The sequence below is a fragment of the Montipora capricornis genome, unplaced genomic scaffold, assembly GCF_036669925.1.
Source record: "Montipora capricornis isolate CH-2021 unplaced genomic scaffold, ASM3666992v2 scaffold_176, whole genome shotgun sequence".
In the NCBI taxonomy this organism is placed as follows: domain Eukaryota; kingdom Metazoa; phylum Cnidaria; class Anthozoa; order Scleractinia; family Acroporidae; genus Montipora; species Montipora capricornis.
In genome coordinates this window covers 22,029-41,180 of record NW_027179937.1, presented here as the reverse complement: position 1 = coordinate 41,180, position 19,152 = coordinate 22,029, and the positions used below count along the sequence as shown (strand labels likewise).

Sequence of the window (19,152 nt, the reverse complement as noted above, 5' to 3'; positions counted from 1 at the left end):
GGCTCCTCATTCCATTCGTCACCCATCCCCATCCCATTCCCCACGTCTCGCCGGCTCCGCCGCGCCCCTCCGGGCGGAAGCGAGACGAGGGGGAATGGGAGGGGATGGAGAAGTGACGAGGAATGAGGTAAGGAGCCGTGTCAAGGAGATAACCGTCCATCGTAAGTTCCCTCGGTTGGCTCTCTACGTTCACCTACCTCACTCCCACCATTCGCCCCGCGCAGCGGCCCGTTTCGCCGGCGAAACGGGGTCCGGCGGACGGCGAATGGAGTGAGTGATGTAAAGAGTGAACGAAATGAGCCAAGAGCCGGACAATAACACCAAAAAGAAGAAAAATAAAAAGAAAATAAATAATTAATTGATAATGTGAAAAGAACTGGAAATAAATGGTGAAGATTATTAAGACATGGAAACAGCGGCAGGAACTCGGTTAACCTCTCACGTCACTCGTTCCCTCGGTTCTTTCATCACCTCCATCACTCGTGCCGTTCACGGAACGGATGGAAAGGAGTGAAGTGAAGGGTGCGAGGGAGGTGATGTAGAGGGAACAGAGTGACAAGAGGAACGGAACACAGGGGTAACTATCTACAAAGGAACTAATAATATTATCACTTTACTATATTATTAATCCCTGTATGATATGATATAGTATGTATATAGATAGTTAATAGAATGTATATATTAAAGGTACTATATCTATATACATTCTATTACACTATATACTATCTCTTTATCTATATACTATATCATATCATAAAGGTACTATATAGATATATGATGTAGTTATATCCCTTCCTTATTAATATATGTATAATTCCTTCCTTTACTATTAATATATGTATAATGATATAAGGAAGGGATATAATGTAAAGTAATAGAATGTATAGTAAAGTGATAATATATGGAAAGTTAATCCCTGTAGAATAATAATGTAATATGATAATAATAGGATAGATAATTCCTGTAAAGTAATGATGTATAGTAAGGACTAAATATATGATGTAGTTATAGTACCTGTTAATATATGATGATAAAGAATAGAATGATATTAGTACCTGTAGAGATATGATAAAGAGATAGGAGTAAGGATAGAGAGAATATATGATGATAAAGGACTTAAATAAATATTTCATTAGTTTCTATACAGGGACTTAAATCCTATATTAGTTACCTTTGATACAGGACTTAATATTTCCTTAGTTACCATATTGACTTAATTCCTATATAGATCTATTATTGATATGACTTCTTAAATATATCCTTAGAAACCAGTTACCATAGGGACTTATCTATTATATATTAGTACTATTTCTATACAGGGATTATATTGGAAGTACAAAGGGATTATTAATATATGATATAATGATAATATAGTATGTATATCTATATAGTACCTTATCTATTACATCATATATTAACTCTCTATATTATCCTTACTACAAAGGGATTAATAGATAATATAATATAATGTAGAAGTAATAATATAATATAGAAGTAAGAAAGGGATATATATTAACTACTTCTATATTATATTATCTCTATTAACTATCTCTATAATCCCTGTAATCCCTTTAATATATATTCACTTTACAATCATATTACAGGGACTATACATATTATCTATAGTAGGGATTATTAACTCTCTATCATATATTCCTTAGTACCTTATCCTTGTCATACTGTCACTTCCTTGTCTACCTATGAATCCTTGAAATCTTTTGCCAGTTCTTCTCACTCATTCCCTACCGTCGTCTGTCCTTCGCCTCGTTCCTCTGCTCGGACGTCCTCCGGAAGGGAATGGAATGAGCGTGAGGAGAGAAACCGAGCAGAGAGAGGCGATAGACGACGGAAGGGCTCACTCACGTTACGCTCTCTCTTCGCTCACTCGGGTCTCATGTCATTCGCCCCGCAGGGAGGAGTGAGCGAAGCGAGCGCTTCACGTTCCTCTCACCCATTCCGCCGTTCCTCCGGGCGGAATGGAACGAGTGAGAGGAAGCGTGAGCGTGAGGTGAGTGAGCGACCCGCCTCGTCAATCACCTCCAGTGGCCACCGTCTGTCTCCGCCATCCTGTGACCACTGTTGATGATTGAAAGGCTTGGAAGTGATTAGAAAGATATGAGAAGTGAATTTAGGATTTCATGGACGGTTTTTGCCTGTCTATCACCTCTTCCCTTCGTCTACTCGGTTCCTCTCCTCGTACCTCCGTTCGTCAGGATGTCGGTCGTCTACGTCTCTCTCCATCCATCTCCTCCGGAGGAACGAGGGAACCGAGGTGAGTGAGTGACGAACGGAGGAGGGAAAGAACGGCGTACGGAACGGTCTTTCATCCCTCATTCACTTCGCCGTTCTTTCCCCGCTCCTATGTCACTCGGCTCGTTACACTCACCTCGTTCCTCGGAGCGGATTGAGTGGAATGAGAAGAAGCGACGAGGATAGAGGTGAAAAGAGCCGAGGAAGAGACGAGATGAACCGAACGTGACGAAGAAACGGGCGGGAATCGACCACTCCAGACGACACACGGGACCGTTCACTTCGGTTTCCGCCCATCCTCGGCTCCCTCTGCTCACTACGTTCCCTCCGGTCACCAAGGATGATTGAAACCTTCATGAACGATCCCTTTCGTGAGGTAAGGTTGAGAGCAGCCAAGGTGAACGGTATGGGAACGGTATGAGCAGAGGATGACAGACCATGAGGCAGACCAGGCTGAGCGGTAAGACATGATCCGACAGAAGCTGGGTCGTAAGGATCCTCGGTCGTTACTCGCCTCTTGTCGCTCACTCGTTCGCTCCATCCTCGTTCACTTCGTTCATCGTCTGTTCGTCTCGTTACACTCGCCTCTCATCCTCTTCACTCCGTTCCGAGGAACGAGGGTAAGGAGTGGAGAGAGATGAAGAGACGAAGTGAACGGTGAGCGACATGTCACTACGGTAGGATGTCGGTTTCCTGTCTCTGTTTGTCGTCTAACCGGTTCCCTCTGTTGTCCCTTCTTCTCCGCTCGTGAGTCGGCCACTCGCCGTTCTCTACCTTCACCACTCGTGTCCTTCTCACCTCGCGTAGCGAAGGGACCGTAGGGAACCGGAGCGAAGAGAGGTGGGGGAAGGGACGGACACGGCCCGCGGAACGAGTGGAGTAAGTGATGTGTAGCGGCCCGTCCCTTCGTGTCTTCCTCCCTCCACCTCTCGTACCTTCGCCTCGCCTACGTCTCGCCTCCGGCACGAGTGGATGGAGTGAAGGATGAGCGACAGACGCGAGGGACGAGAGGCGGGGCGTGTGACGAGGCAAACGGCTCACATAATGATCCCTTCCGTAGCGTAGCGTCGTGAGCCGTCTGTCACACGCCATTCACCCGCCTCGCGTCTTCTCGTTACGGTTCCCTTCGGTTCCCTCCACTCGTCACGCGAAGCGGCTGAACGACGTAAGGAGTGACAGACGTGAGCGAGGCGTGTGGAGGGGGTAAGAAGAGAACGGACCGGCGTGTCTCGTGTCCCGTCGTTCATCTCCCGGCTCGTTCCCTCGCCTGTCTTTCACTCCGGTACACTTCTCCTCGCCTGGCGGCTTAGTCCCAAGAGCAGGAAAGAAAGGGGAATGTTGGACCTTCCTTGACTGGCGGTTGAACTCAGAGAATGATTCGCCAGTACACGGTCAACCTTCCTTTGATTCACTTCTCCCATTCCGTTCCCCGTCCGGTTCGCCACCACCCACCACCCACACCCGTGACCCGGCGAACCGGACGAGTTGGGAACGGAATGGAAAGGGGATCTATGGAAGGTATAATAATCCTATAATATAATCCCTGTAATATAGTGTATATAGTATAAGTAAAAGGTACTATTAAAGGGATTACAGGCACTATCATATTATTATACATATCATATATTCACTTATTATAGGGATTATCATATTATTATCTATTATTACAAAGGGAACTAATAGAATAAATATCCCTGTACATGGGGTAACTTACAAAGATATGATATGTTAATCCCTGTAATGTAGAATGTATAAGGAAGGGATCTATATATAGGATTTAAGTCACTGTAACGATCTATATAATAGGTTATAGAAGTCAATATGGTAACTCTATATAGGTTCAATAATGCCTGGATATCTGGAACTCTAAAGATAGTTAAAATTCAGTCATACATAGGGACCTCTATATAGGGTATATTTCCCAGTCTTACATAGGTAACTAAGGAAAAGTTTCAATTAAGTCATAGGTAACTGGTATCTAAGGAACAGTATAAATTCAGTCATAATCCTGGTAACTAAGGTATATATTATAGGTAAGTTAGTCCAGTAAGTAGATCTATATAGTAAATTAATGCCTGTATAACTGGAACTAAAGTAATATATAGATAAGTCCTTTCAATAGTAACTAATATTAAATTCTTAAGTCAATAGTAACTGGAACTAAAGTAACAGTAAATATTCCTATACAAAGGGACCTGGTAACTAATAATAAGTATAAATAAGTCCTTAAAAGAGATATTAACAGGATATTAAACCAGTCTAATGATATGATAAAAGGTACTAACTATATTAACTATTTATTTATCCTGTTATCATATTCTTCTGTTATCATATACCTTGTCTCTTCACAGCTTATAATATTTCTATGATTTCTTTATTATCTTCTCCAAACTAATAATTACGGGAATGCTCGTCACTCTATATCCACTACGCGCCGCAGGCACCGCCGAACGGCGTGAGGCGCTCCCGTTCACCGGGCGGAGCCCGTCCCGAAGGGAGAAGTGATGAGGGAGCGCCGAGGGACGAGAAGCGGTGCCGTACGGCGGCCACGAGCGAAGAGCCGCGGAGCGGGCGTAGCGCTACGGGACGGAAGAAGCGACCGAAGTGAGCGATGAACGGCCCGTCTGTCACTCACACCGTCCATGCCTCTCTCGTGCCTTACGCTCAGCTCATTCCATTCCCGAGAGGCACGAACGGAGGAACGGAGTGAGTGACAGAGGACGGGCCGAAGGCGGGATGGGGGGCCCGTTACGAAAGAGGGCCCCGAGTGTAGCGAGGAAGGGCGTGAGTGAGTGACGGGCCCCCGGGGCGGGTAAGGGGTGTGACTGAGAGTGGCGAGCAGGAACACGAGAAGCGGACGAAGGGAGGGATATGACAGCTATTTACTTGAGACATTTTATTATAATAAGAGAAGTTAATAAAGAAATGAGATTATGAAAGTAAATAGCTGTCACATAAGGACTAAATGATAATTAAATCCTAAGTTCCATTCGCATTCTGGATCTAGGATATGGACCATCATGAGCTGTGAGGGAAAGACGGAACCTACCTTAGTTCCCCAGGATATAACCATCCCTTCCTTATTATCCCATTATTATTCTATTATCATCACTATAGGACATTATTAAACCATATTATAGTTCTTACCCACCCCATTATATCATATATCCCTTTATTAACACTATTACAGGGATTATTACACATATTAAAGGGATTAACTAATAATATAATATAAATAAGAAAGGGAACTAAGGTATAATGATATCATATATTAAAGGGAAAGGTATTACAAAAGGATTATCATTACAGGACATTAACTATCTATATATCCTTATTACATCATATTATCCCATATCATACAGGCATTAACTATCTCTTCATATTAAATCTGTAAACCCTTGTAAATTAGAATCCTATTAGTATCATATCTTATACATTATCTTATCTGGACTGGTATATTATCCTTATTATTAGTACCTTATTGACTTAATAAACTTATACTTTAGTACCTTTATACACCCTATGATATGATAAATTATACCTTAGTTTCTTTATGGTCGGTTACTTCCGGTCCTTGGAATCTTCGCTCGCGGCTTCTTGTCATTGTGTCAGCCGCTCATGTTCCGTTCTCTCACCACTTACGTCCTCCGTCTCATTCCATTCGCCTACGGCACGTAGTGGAGAGTGAACGAAGTGAGCACGGAACGGAGTGACCGGAGGTGAATGAGACGAGAGGACAACAGAACCAAGGAAGTAAGATCGATAGGCGGGATGGATTCTCGGTGTTCTTGCCATCCCGCCCCCTTCCCCACCACTCACCATCCTTTCACCCGCCGTTCCGGCGCCGTAGGGGAGGTGAAAGGTGGGTGAGTGGTGTGGAAGGGATATAGTACTAAGGTAGGGATAATAAGTCAATATTTAAAGGGACCTGGTAACTAAAGTATAGTATTTATTAAGTCATAGATAACTAATTTTATATTTCATAAGTCATATCATAGGTTCATATTTCCTGGTAACTGAAGGTATATAGATAGGTAAGTCCAGTGAATAGATAAGGTACTAAAGTGTATATTTTAGAAGTCAATGGGTGTCTTTCCCTCCACATCTCGCTACGCTCATGCTTCCCTCACATCCCATCTCTCTCGGCTCATTCCGCTCCTTCTCACTGCGTTCGCTTCCGCTTCTTTCACCTCTAGATCTAGGATGTGAGTGTAAGGTGAGAGAGGTAACGAGTGAGCCTGGAACGAGCATCCTAGAGCAGAGGTGATAGGAGCATGGAGGTGATGAACGGAAAGGAAAGAACCGACATGCGACTGGAACTCAATGAAAGAACCCACCCACAGCCGTAACTTCTGATGATTCACTCTTTGGCTCATTTCCAGTGTTATCCACCTTATGATTCCCTTCACTTAACTACCAGGATTCTATTATCCCTTGTTTATGGCTTCTTTCACTTCAAGGATTCTTTCTGTCCTTAGGTGGTGAGGAGGCGATATGGTGACGTAGAGAGACATGAGCCGACGACCCACCGTTCACATCCTTTCCTTCACTTCCCTACCTCATACCCTTCCCATCCCACCCGTCGGGTCGGCGGTACGCCGGCGGAGCGGAACCCGACGGGATGGGATGAGGAAGGGACGAGTGAGGTAGGGGAAAGGACGGTGAACGGCGACCGAAGAGAGACGGAACCGGACGAACCCCGTGCCTCACGCCTCTCACCGTCTTTCACTGTCTCGGGTCGTCCTTCGTCTGTTCCGTTCGCCACTTCACTTGACTCGGACTAATCTCAACAAATGAAAGACGGTTACGAGGGAAGAGACGAGGAACCGGCTGGAATGTGATGAGATGGGCCGGGTCCCCGACCCCACCCACTCCACTCCCGTCGGAGACACGGGCCGGAGGCCCCCTCGGTCGTTCCCTACGGTCTCTTCCCTCGTGTCTCCGACGGGATGGGTATGAGAGGAAAGAGGATTACCGGCGTATCACTTGAGACACGAATCACCGTCCGTCCGTTCCTCGTCAATCACTCGCTTCCCTGTCGGTCGCTCCTTTCATGACGAGTTACTCCCGTAGGTGATTCGTTCCCAAAGAGTTACGCCATGCATTAGAAATTCCATAAAGATTCATTAGCAAAAATTCTATCATATAAAATATAATATCTGCTCCTGTTCCTCTCGTAATCTCCTCTCCTTATCTCCTCTCCCTTCGGAACGAGGAGGGAGAGGATAGAGAGGAGATCAGATAATAGCAAAATTCACTAGAAATATAAAATGAGCAAAAAGGAAATTATTAAATCCTAAAAGATACATCAGATATAATTCTAAAGGTAGCAAATAATTGATAATAAAATCTGATAAAATATTTGGGGTTTTTGTGCTTTATTAAATTCCTTTCAAATTGAGGATTTTACAGTTTACAAATTCTTTAACCAAAAAGACCGGAAATAAATAGGAAATTAATATGATAATTTCTGTATCTTTTGGAATTCTTCATTTGGACTAATATTTGCTCCTATAGGATTATTAATTTCTGGTTTTCTACATTTATTCTGATTTATTTTATGATCTTCATTATAATCCTCTATCTTTTGGGGGTTTTTTCATTAATTTTCTGTTATTTTCTTATTTATATATCTTTAAAAAACCCCCAATAATAAAGAAAGAGGATTATATCTGTAAAATCTGCATTTTGGATCATAGAATTATCATCAAATCCTTGGTTTCTTAGGTTCCTTTCAACGGTTGTTCTCATGATGTGGAAAGAAGACAACAAAATGCAGATTTTCTTATTTTATTTACTTTTTACATTTCTCTTATTTATGGTTATTTATTTATTTATTTTAATATATTTTCATTTTTCTATATTTATTGTGTTTCTCTTTTTCTTAATAATATAAAATAATATAGAAAAATAATGAAAGAAGCTTATAAGATAATAATATTTATGATAGAAATTCCATTTACAATCCTATTTTTATTTAACATTACATTTATAATATATTTTAGATGGAATTTCTATCTTATTCTTGTTTTTATATTATTCTTTCATCTTATTATTTCTTCTGCTTTCTGGTCTTATTCTTTTAATATATTGGAAATGCTCCTGTAAATGCAGGATTTCTATCTTCTTATTATTTTTCAGTCTATTTTAGGTGGGTTATATCCTAGGTTCTGATGTCTCTGCTCGGTTCTTCTCTGTTCCTCATCCCTTCGTCCACCCGTCACTCATTCCATTCGTGCCGTGAGGGAGTGAACGAAGTGAACCGGAACGAACCGAGCTTGAGAGGTGAGGGACGGAACACTGAGAGAACGACCCACGGCACGGGAAGCGAGTAGAGAGAGATGTGAGAGCGGCGGTTCGTCACTCTTCCTTTCACTGCGCCGCTCTCATCTCTCTCCTCGTCTCTCTCTCGTTACCCGTACCCGTCTCATTCCGCTACGCTACGCTACGCTACGAGACGGGTAACGAGAATAAGAGAGACGAGAATGTGACAAGGATAGAAACAGTATAACAAGGATAATATGATATAGTTAATCCCCTTTCCATTCCGTCCGAACGACCCGCGTAGCGGCGGTCAAAGACCGGTTCGGACGGGGATGGAAAGGGGGATGAAAGGGAAAGGAACTGAGGTGGTAAGAGCCAGTCCAGGGACAACACTCGTCTTATTCCTGTTAACCTCGTTCCCTTGCATCCCTTATCACCTTGTCGTTACCGTATCCCTCCCATCCCCACGTCACTCACTCGTCCCTCGTTCATGCCGTGAGGATTGGAGGAAGAATGACGACAAGGTGAACGGCAAAGGAACGAGGGACAAGGGAACTTACGATGGACGGTTATCTCCTTGACACGGCTCCTTACCTCATTCCTCGTCACTTCTCCATCCCCTCCCATTCCCCCTCGTCTCGCTTCCGCCCGGAGGGCGCGGCGGAGCCGGCGAGACGTGGGGAATGGGATGGGGATGGGTGACGAATGGAATGAGGAGCCGCCGAGCCTCGTGTCTCTATGTCGGTCGGTGTCTCTCGTCTACCTCCCTCACTCGCCACGGGCTCGGCGTATGGTAAGGATTAATAATAACTGTATGGATCTATATATAGGATTTAAGTCACTGTAACGATCTATATAATAGGTTATAGAAGTCAATATGGTAACTCTATATAGGTTCAATAATGCCTGGATATCTGGAACTCTAAAGATAGTTAAAATTCAGTCATACATAGGGACCTCTATATAGGGTATATTTCCCAGTCTTACATAGGTAACTAAGGAAAAGTTTCAATTAAGTCATAGGTAACTGGTATCTAAGGAACAGTATAAATTCAGTCATAATCCTGGTAACTAAGGTATATATTATAGGTAAGTTAGTCCAGTAAGTAGATCTATATAGTAAATTAATGCCTGTATAACTGGAACTAAAGTAATATATAGATAAGTCCTTTCAATAGTAACTAATATTAAATTCTTAAGTCAATAGTAACTGGAACTAAAGTAACAGTAAATATTCCTATACAAAGGGACCTGGTAACTAATAATAAGTATAAATAAGTCCTTAAAAGAGATATTAACAGGATATTAAACCAGTCTAATGATATGATAAAAGGTACTAACTATATTAACTATTTATTTATCCTGTTATATTCTTCTGTTATCATATACCTTGTCTCTTCACAGCTTATAATATTTCTATGATTTCTTTATTATCTTCTCCAAACTAATAATTACGGGAATGCTCGTCACTCTATATCCACTACGCGCCGCAGGCACCGCCGAACGGCGTGAGGCGCTCCCGTTCACCGGGCGGAGCCCGTCCCGAAGGGAGAAGTGATGAGGGAGCGCCGAGGGACGAGAAGCGGTGCCGTACGGCGGCCACGAGCGAAGAGCCGCGGAGCGGGCGTAGCGCTACGGGACGGAAGAAGCGACCGAAGTGAGCGATGAACGGCCCGTCTGTCACTCACACCGTCCATGCCTCTCTCGTGCCTTACGCTCAGCTCATTCCATTCCCGAGAGGCACGAACGGAGGAACGGAGTGAGTGACAGAGGACGGGCCGAAGGCGGGATGGGGGGCCCGTTACGAAAGAGGGCCCGAGTGTAGCGAGTAAGGGCGTGAGTGAGTGACGGGCCCCGGGGCGGGTAAGGGGTGTGACTGAGAGTGGCGAGCAGGAACACGAGAAGCGGACGAAGGGAGGGATATGACAGCTATTTACTTGAGACATTTTATTATAATAAGAGAAGTTAATAAAGAAATGAGATTATGAAAGTAAATAGCTGTCACATAAGGACTAAATGATAATTAAATCCTAAGTTCCATTCGCATTCTGGATCTAGGATATGGACCATCATGAGCTGTGAGGGAAAGACGGAACCTACCTTAGTTCCCCAGGATATAACCATCCCTTCCTTATTATCCCATTATTATTCTATTATCATCACTATAGGACATTATTAAACCATATTATAGTTCTTACCCACCCCATTATATCATATATCCCTTTATTAACACTATTACAGGGATTATTACACATATTAAAGGGATTAACTAATAATATAATATAAATAAGAAAGGGAACTAAGGTATAATGATATCATATATAAAGGGAAAGGTATTACAAAAGGATTATCATTACAGGACATTAACTATCTATATATCCTTATTACATCATATATTATCCCATATCATACAGGCATTAACTATCTCTTCATATTAAATCTGTAAACCCTTGTAAATTAGAATCCTATTAGTATCATATCTTATACATTATCTTATCTGGACTGGTATATTATCCTTATTATTAGTACCTTATTGACTTAATAAACTTATACTTTAGTACCTTTATACACCCTATGATATGATAAATTATACCTTAGTTTCTTTATGGTCGGTTACTTCCGGTCCTTGGAATCTTCGCTCGCGGCTTCTTGTCATTGTGTCAGCCGCTCATGTTCCGTTCTCTCACCACTTACGTCCTCCGTCTCATTCCATTCGCCTACGGCACGTAGTGGAGAGTGAACGAAGTGAGCACGGAACGGAGTGACCGGAGGTGAATGAGACGAGAGGACAACAGAACCAAGGAAGTAAGATCGATAGGCGGGATGGATTCTCGGTGTTCTTGCCATCCCGCCCCCTTCCCCACCACTCACCATCCTTTCACCCGCCGTTCCGGCGCCGTAGGGGAGGTGAAAGGTGGGTGAGTGGTGTGGAAGGGATATAGTACTAAGGTAGGGATAATAAGTCAATATTTAAAGGGACCTGGTAACTAAAGTATAGTATTTATTAAGTCATAGATAACTAATTTTATATTTCATAAGTCATATCATAGGTTCATATTTCCTGGTAACTGAAGGTATATAGATAGGTAAGTCCAGTGAATAGATAAGGTACTAAAGTGTATATTTTAGAAGTCAATGGGTGTCTTTCCCTCCACATCTCGCTACGCTCATGCTTCCCTCACATCCCATCTCTCTCGGCTCATTCCGCTCCTTCTCACTGCGTTCGCTTCCGCTTCTTTCACCTCTAGATCTAGGATGTGAGTGTAAGGTGAGAGAGGTAACGAGTGAGCCTGGAACGAGCATCCTAGAGCAGAGGTGATAGGAGCATGGAGGTGATGAACGGAAAGGAAAGAACCGACATGCGACTGGAACTCAATGAAAGAACCCACCCACAGCCGTAACTTCTGATGATTCACTCTTTGGCTCATTTCCAGTGTTATCCACCTTATGATTCCCTTCACTTAACTACCAGGATTCTATTATCCCTTGTTTATGGCTTCTTTCACTTCAAGGATTCTTTCTGTCCTTAGGTGGTGAGGAGGCGATATGGTGACGTAGAGAGACATGAGCCGACGACCCACCGTTCACATCCTTTCCTTCACTTCCCTACCTCATACCCTTCCCATCCCACCCGTCGGGTCGGCGGTACGCCGGCGGAGCGGAACCCGACGGGATGGGATGAGGAAGGGACGAGTGAGGTAGGGGAAAGGACGGTGAACGGCGACCGAAGAGAGACGGAACCGGACGAACCCCGTGCCTCACGCCTCTCACCGTCTTTCACTGTCTCGGGTCGTCCTTCGTCTGTTCCGTTCGCCACTTCACTTGACTCGGACTAATCTCAACAAATGAAAGACGGTTACGAGGGAAGAGACGAGGAACCGGCTGGAATGTGATGAGATGGGCCGGGTCCCCGACCCCACCCACTCCACTCCCGTCGGAGACACGGGCCGGAGGCCCCCTCGGTCGTTCCCTACGGTCTCTTCCCTCGTGTCTCCGACGGGATGGGTATGAGAGGAAAGAGGATTACCGGCGTATCACTTGAGACACGAATCACCGTCCGTCCGTTCCTCGTCAATCACTCGCTTCCCTGTCGGTCGCTCCTTTCATGACGAGTTACTCCCGTAGGTGATTCGTTCCCAAAGAGTTACGCCATGCATTAGAAATTCCATAAAGATTCATTAGCAAAAATTCTATCATATAAAATATAATATCTGCTCCTGTTCCTCTCGTAATCTCCTCTCCTTATCTCCTCTCCCTTCGGAACGAGGAGGGAGAGGATAGAGAGGAGATCAGATAATAGCAAAATTCACTAGAAATATAAAATGAGCAAAAAGGAAATTATTAAATCCTAAAAGATACATCAGATATAATTCTAAAGGTAGCAAATAATTGATAATAAAATCTGATAAAATATTTGGGGTTTTTGTGCTTTATTAAATTCCTTTCAAATTGAGGATTTTACAGTTTACAAATTCTTTAACCAAAAAGACCGGAAATAAATAGGAAATTAATATGATAATTTCTGTATCTTTTGGAATTCTTCATTTGGACTAATATTTGCTCCTATAGGATTATTAATTTCTGGTTTTCTACATTTATTCTGATTTATTTTATGATCTTCATTATAATCCTCTATCTTTTGGGGGTTTTTTCATTAATTTTCTGTTATTTTCTTATTTATATATCTTTAAAAACCCCCAATAATAAAGAAAGAGGATTATATCTGTAAAATCTGCATTTTGGATCATAGAATTATCATCAAATCCTTGGTTTCTTAGGTTCCTTTCAACGGTTGTTCTCATGATGTGGAAAGAAGACAACAAAATGCAGATTTTCTTATTTTATTTACTTTTTACATTTCTCTTATTTATGGTTATTTATTTATTTATTTTAATATATTTTCATTTTTCTATATTTATTGTGTTTCTCTTTTTCTTAATAATATAAAATAATATAGAAAAATAATGAAAGAAGCTTATAAGATAATAATATTTATGATAGAAATTCCATTTACAATCCTATTTTTATTTAACATTACATTTATAATATATTTTAGATGGAATTTCTATCTTATTCTTGTTTTTATATATTCTTTCATCTTATTATTTCTTCTGCTTTCTGGTCTTATTCTTTTAATATATTGGAAATGCTCCTGTAAATGCAGGATTTCTATCTTCTTATTATTTTTCAGTCTATTTTAGGTGGGTTATATCCTAGGTTCTGATGTCTCTGCTCGGTTCTTCTCTGTTCCTCATCCCTTCGTCCACCCGTCACTCATTCCATTCGTGCCGTGAGGGAGTGAACGAAGTGAACCGGAACGAACCGAGCTTGAGAGGTGAGGGACGGAACACTGAGAGAACGACCCACGGCACGGGAAGCGAGTAGAGAGAGATGTGAGAGCGGCGGTTCGTCACTCTTCCTTTCACTGCGCCGCTCTCATCTCTCTCCTCGTCTCTCTCTCGTTACCCGTACCCGTCTCATTCCGCTACGCTACGCTACGCTACGAGACGGGTAACGAGAATAAGAGAGACGAGAATGTGACAAGGATAGAAACAGTATAACAAGGATAATATGATATAGTTAATCCCCTTTCCATTCCGTCCGAACGACCCGCGTAGCGGCGGTCAAAGACCGGTTCGGACGGGGATGGAAAGGGGGATGAAAGGGAAAGGAACTGAGGTGGTAAGAGCCAGTCCAGGGACAACACTCGTCTTATTCCTGTTAACCTCGTTCCCTTGCATCCCTTATCACCTTGTCGTTACCGTATCCCTCCCATCCCCACGTCACTCACTCGTCCCTCGTTCATGCCGTGAGGATTGGAGGAAGAATGACGACAAGGTGAACGGCAAAGGAACGAGGGACAAGGGAACTTACGATGGACGGTTATCTCCTTGACACGGCTCCTTACCTCATTCCTCGTCACTTCTCCATCCCCTCCCATTCCCCCTCGTCTCGCTTCCGCCCGGAGGGCGCGGCGGAGCCGGCGAGACGTGGGGAATGGGATGGGGATGGGTGACGAATGGAATGAGGAGCCGCCGAGCCTCGTGTCTCTATGTCGGTCGGTGTCTCTCGTCTACCTCCCTCACTCGCCACGGGCTCGGCGTATGGTAAGGATTAATAATAACTGTATGGATCTATATATAGGATTTAAGTCACTGTAACGATCTATATAATAGGTTATAGAAGTCAATATGGTAACTCTATATAGGTTCAATAATGCCTGGATATCTGGAACTCTAAAGATAGTTAAAATTCAGTCATACATAGGGACCTCTATATAGGGTATATTTCCCAGTCTTACATAGGTAACTAAGGAAAAGTTTCAATTAAGTCATAGGTAACTGGTATCTAAGGAACAGTATAAATTCAGTCATAATCCTGGTAACTAAGGTATATATTATAGGTAAGTTAGTCCAGTAAGTAGATCTATATAGTAAATTAATGCCTGTATAACTGGAACTAAAGTAATATATAGATAAGTCCTTTCAATAGTAACTAATATTAAATTCTTAAGTCAATAGTAACTGGAACTAAAGTAACAGTAAATATTCCTATACAAAGGGACCTGGTAACTAATAACAGGAAATATTTAGTCCTACAATGGTAACTCTATATAGGATTAATGCCTGTAAGAAAAGGAAAGGTACTAAGGTAGAAATAATACCAGTCTAGAAAAGGTACTAAGGAAATATATAGATAAGTCACTGTAATAGATATCTAAGGTAGGGATAATTATACCAGTAACGAAAGGGATATCTATATAGGAAATTAATACCCTGGATAACTGGATAACTAAGTAACATATTAAATTCAGTCTTCAAGGTAACTTAAGAGATCTATATAGGAAATTATTAGCCCTGTAATAGATCTAATATATGGAAAGTTAGTCCCTGTGAAGATATCTATATAGGATTAATTAAACCAGTAAGAAAGGTAACTGAAGAATAAAATTTAGTCCTTATACATAGGTAACTAATATAATTTTTAAGTCATACAAAGGTAACTTATCTAAGGTAGGGATAAATAACCCTGTAAGTGATATCTAAGGTAGGTTCTAATGTCCTGTGGTAACTGGATTTCTAAAGTATAAATTTATAGTCATATGTAACTGGTAACTAATTTTATAAATAGATAAGTCCTGTAAGTAGATCTCTATCATAGGTTCAAATTCTCTATAATGGTAACTAATATAAGGATTCATTTAGTCTATACAAAGGGAACTGAAGAAAAGGATTAGATAAGTCAAACTGGATACTAATAATAAGTTTCAATAGTCATATCATAGGTAACTTAAGAGATCAAGGTAGGAAATATAGCCTGGATCCTGGTTAACTAAGGAAATATTTAAGAAGTCAATAAGGTAACTATCAATATAGGATTATAGAAGTCTTGGGTAACAGAAAAGGTACTAATTATATAAATTATTAAGTCCTGTATATGATATCTACTGGAACTAAAGTAGGGATATAAGTCACTGTACTGGTACTCTAATGATAGTATTTAAGTCAATAATAACTGTACTGGATCTCTAAGGGTTTATTAAGTCCTGGGGCTGGTATCTAAGGATTCAAATAGTCATAGATAAATAAGGGATCTATATAGGTATTAATTCCCTGTACATATAATATAGGAACTAAAGTAAGAGAATTTAAGTCAATACATAAGGTAACTAATAATATAATAAGTTCATAAATACAGGAATTAACTAATAATAAAGGGATCTAGTAATAGGATTTATCATATCACTGGTAACTAATGAAAGGATATATCCCTGTATAGAAACTAATGTAAATATTATAAGTCTTATAGGGTCTAATATCCCTGTATAGATAAGGTACTAATATAGGATTTATGTATCCCTGGTAACTAGAGATAATATAATTCATAAGTACATAAGGTAACTGGTAACTAACTAACTATATATTTATTAATTCAATGGTAACTAATGTAACAGTATATTTAAGTCTTAACAATGGTAACTAAAGTAACAGTATTTAAGTCATATATTAAGTTTAAGAAGTCATAGGTAACTAAGGAAGGGAATGATAAAGGGATAGTTAATGCCTGTAGAATGATAATATGATATAATGATAGTACAAAGGGATATATAATAATGTAATAGATAATATAGTGATAATATATGGTTAATGCCTGGTTCTCGGGCTCTTTTCTACCGTCCTCCATTCGTCTCGTGGGTCGGTCACTTGTCCTTCGTCCTACGTTCCCTCCCACTCCGTTCCCTTCGGTCACTTCGTGAGACGAATGGAGGGTATGAGTGAAGGACGGAGGACGGAACGAAGACCCGACAGAGGCGATACGAAGTGAAGGGAACGTGAGGAGATGACACACGGTGAACGGAATCGGTTACGCCTGGTCCCTGGTCGTCTGGTGTCGTGTCATCTCCTCACACCGTTCCCTTCCGCTTCACTGTCGTCTCGGTTCCGTTCGCTCACTCACTACGTTCCTCTCACTCACTTCACCTTACTCCGAGCGAAGCGACTGGAACGGAGTGGGAAGGAGCTGAGTGGAGGAGGAAGGTGGACAGTGAGAGGATGACAGTGAACGGAACCTAGGAAACCAGCCTAAGGACCTTTCCAAAATGAATCTTTGGGAAGTGAGTTATCTGTAAAATATTGGGGATTTATTTGGATTTATTTTGTTTTTTCTTATATTTTCAATATTAAAAATGAATACCAATAAATAAATCCAAATAAATATTAAAATATCATAAATAATAAATGTAGAAAGATAATAATATAATTCTCATGTAAAAAGAAAAGGAAATAAGATTAGGAAATAGAATTATATTATTATCTTTCCCCAATAAAAGAATGAAATTATTATATTTGCAAATATTAATAAAAAACTGTAAAAATATAATAATTTCATTCTTCTTTAATATAATATCATATAAAATATTTGTAATTAGAAAGATAATAAAGAAAACAATAATAAAAAAGGATATTTTATATGATATTATATTATCTTTATTTTACTTCTCTTTACGTTCATTTACAGGAATAATAATCCTAGATTTATAATGGAAATGCTTTTTGTAAATTGAAAATATAAGAAATTAACAGAAATAAGAGAAAACATAACTACAAAAAGCATTTCCTTATTATTATCTCTTAAATATTATTATCTGTAAAATAAGAGGATTACATTAATAGCATTTATATGAAAAGATTTAAAAAGTAAAGAAATTAGAAGTTAATAATGTAATTCCAAAACTAATATTCTTTAACCTTAGAATCCTTTCTTTTATGAGGTTTCATTATTTATAATATTTTTGCTAATAGAATTCTTGGTTTTCCAGTTATTTCCGCTCATTCTCACAGATTCTTCTCGTAATCCTCACGGTCTCTCCACTCATCGCCGTCGGCACGACCGGTCCGAGAGAGGAACGTGAGAGACGAAAGACGGACCGGACCGACGGCGGAAGCGAGTGGAGAAACCGTGAGGTGAGCGAAGTGAGGCGAGCGGGGCGTAACGCCGGGAGACACGAGTAAGCGACGAAAGGAGCAGGGAAGTGTCGACCCACAGCTTATGAGATTTCTACCGGAAAAATCCTCAATCATAAGCTGTGTCTAAGGTAGGTTTAATAATGCCTGTATATGGGATCTATGGTAGGTTATGATGTCTATGGAAGGGAACTAATAATAGAATAATAATGTTACAAAGGGGTAACAAAGGGAAGGGATAATAGAATAATAATAACTGTAATAAGATAGTAAGTTAATCCCTGTAAATGAATAATATAGTATAATAGTAATGTTCCCTGGTAACTAATATAGGATTTATCTATCTCCTCTCAGGTTCTTCGCCTTAACCTCATTACCGCTTCCGGCTCATTCCCTACGGTCTTTCACCTACAGCATTAATGAGTGACCGAAGGGAACGGCTGGAGACGGAGCGTAGCGTGGCGGAAGCCGAACCGAAGGGAACGAGTTATGAGGTGAAAGACAAGCGGTTGAGCCATCCTCGGTGGACTGTGACGGGTGATGTCTCGTCAGTCTCTCGCCCTTTCTCACCTCTTGGCTCGATCCCTCCTCGTTCGTACATCACCCGTCTCATCTAGTTCCAGTCGTATCGCTCCTTACATCTTCTCCGTCTCCTTACGCTTCTTTCCCTTCGTGTCATCACCGCTTCCCATTCCGTTCGTCTCTCACTCTGCTCGTTCCTCACGCGAAGCGGTATGGAGATGACACGGAAGAAGAAGCGTAGCGAGATGATAAGGTGAAAGGTAAGAACAAGACCGAGGATTCTAATGTCAAATGAACGGCCCCAGACAAGGAGAAACTGAGGTGAAAGAAGAGCGTGAGCGACACATCACCGTCCCTTTCCCTTCGTGTCTCTTATCCTCTCTCAGCTCGTTCCGCTCGTCTCGGGTTCCTCGCTTCCACTCCCTTCCGCGTCATTCTCTCGGGTCTTAGCGTCCCTCATTCATTCCGCGTAGCGGGAGTGAGTGGAGAGGAACGAACGGAAGCAAGAGGAATGAGATGAGGAGCCAAGACCCGAGGGATGCAAAGGATTCTAATGTGAAGCGAAGCGGCTGTGATCGTGAGTCGTCTGTTCCCTACGTTCACCTCTCAATCCTCCCCACTCCATCGGCCGAAGGCCTCCGTCGGGAGGAGT

The 19,152-nt window shown here is 41.5% G+C and overlaps 1 long non-coding RNA gene across 1 annotated transcript in view; it reads left to right on the top strand.

Moving 5' to 3' along the window:
• Window positions 1-5,597: 5,597 nt before the first annotated feature.
• The window catches only part of LOC138034778 (uncharacterized), a 33,687-nt gene continuing 20,132 nt past the window's right edge, over window positions 5,598-19,152 (top strand). The window contains exon 1 of the long non-coding RNA XR_011129204.1: window positions 5,598-16,540. This is a non-coding gene — a long non-coding RNA (uncharacterized lncRNA). The remainder of the gene's footprint in view (window positions 16,541-19,152) is intronic.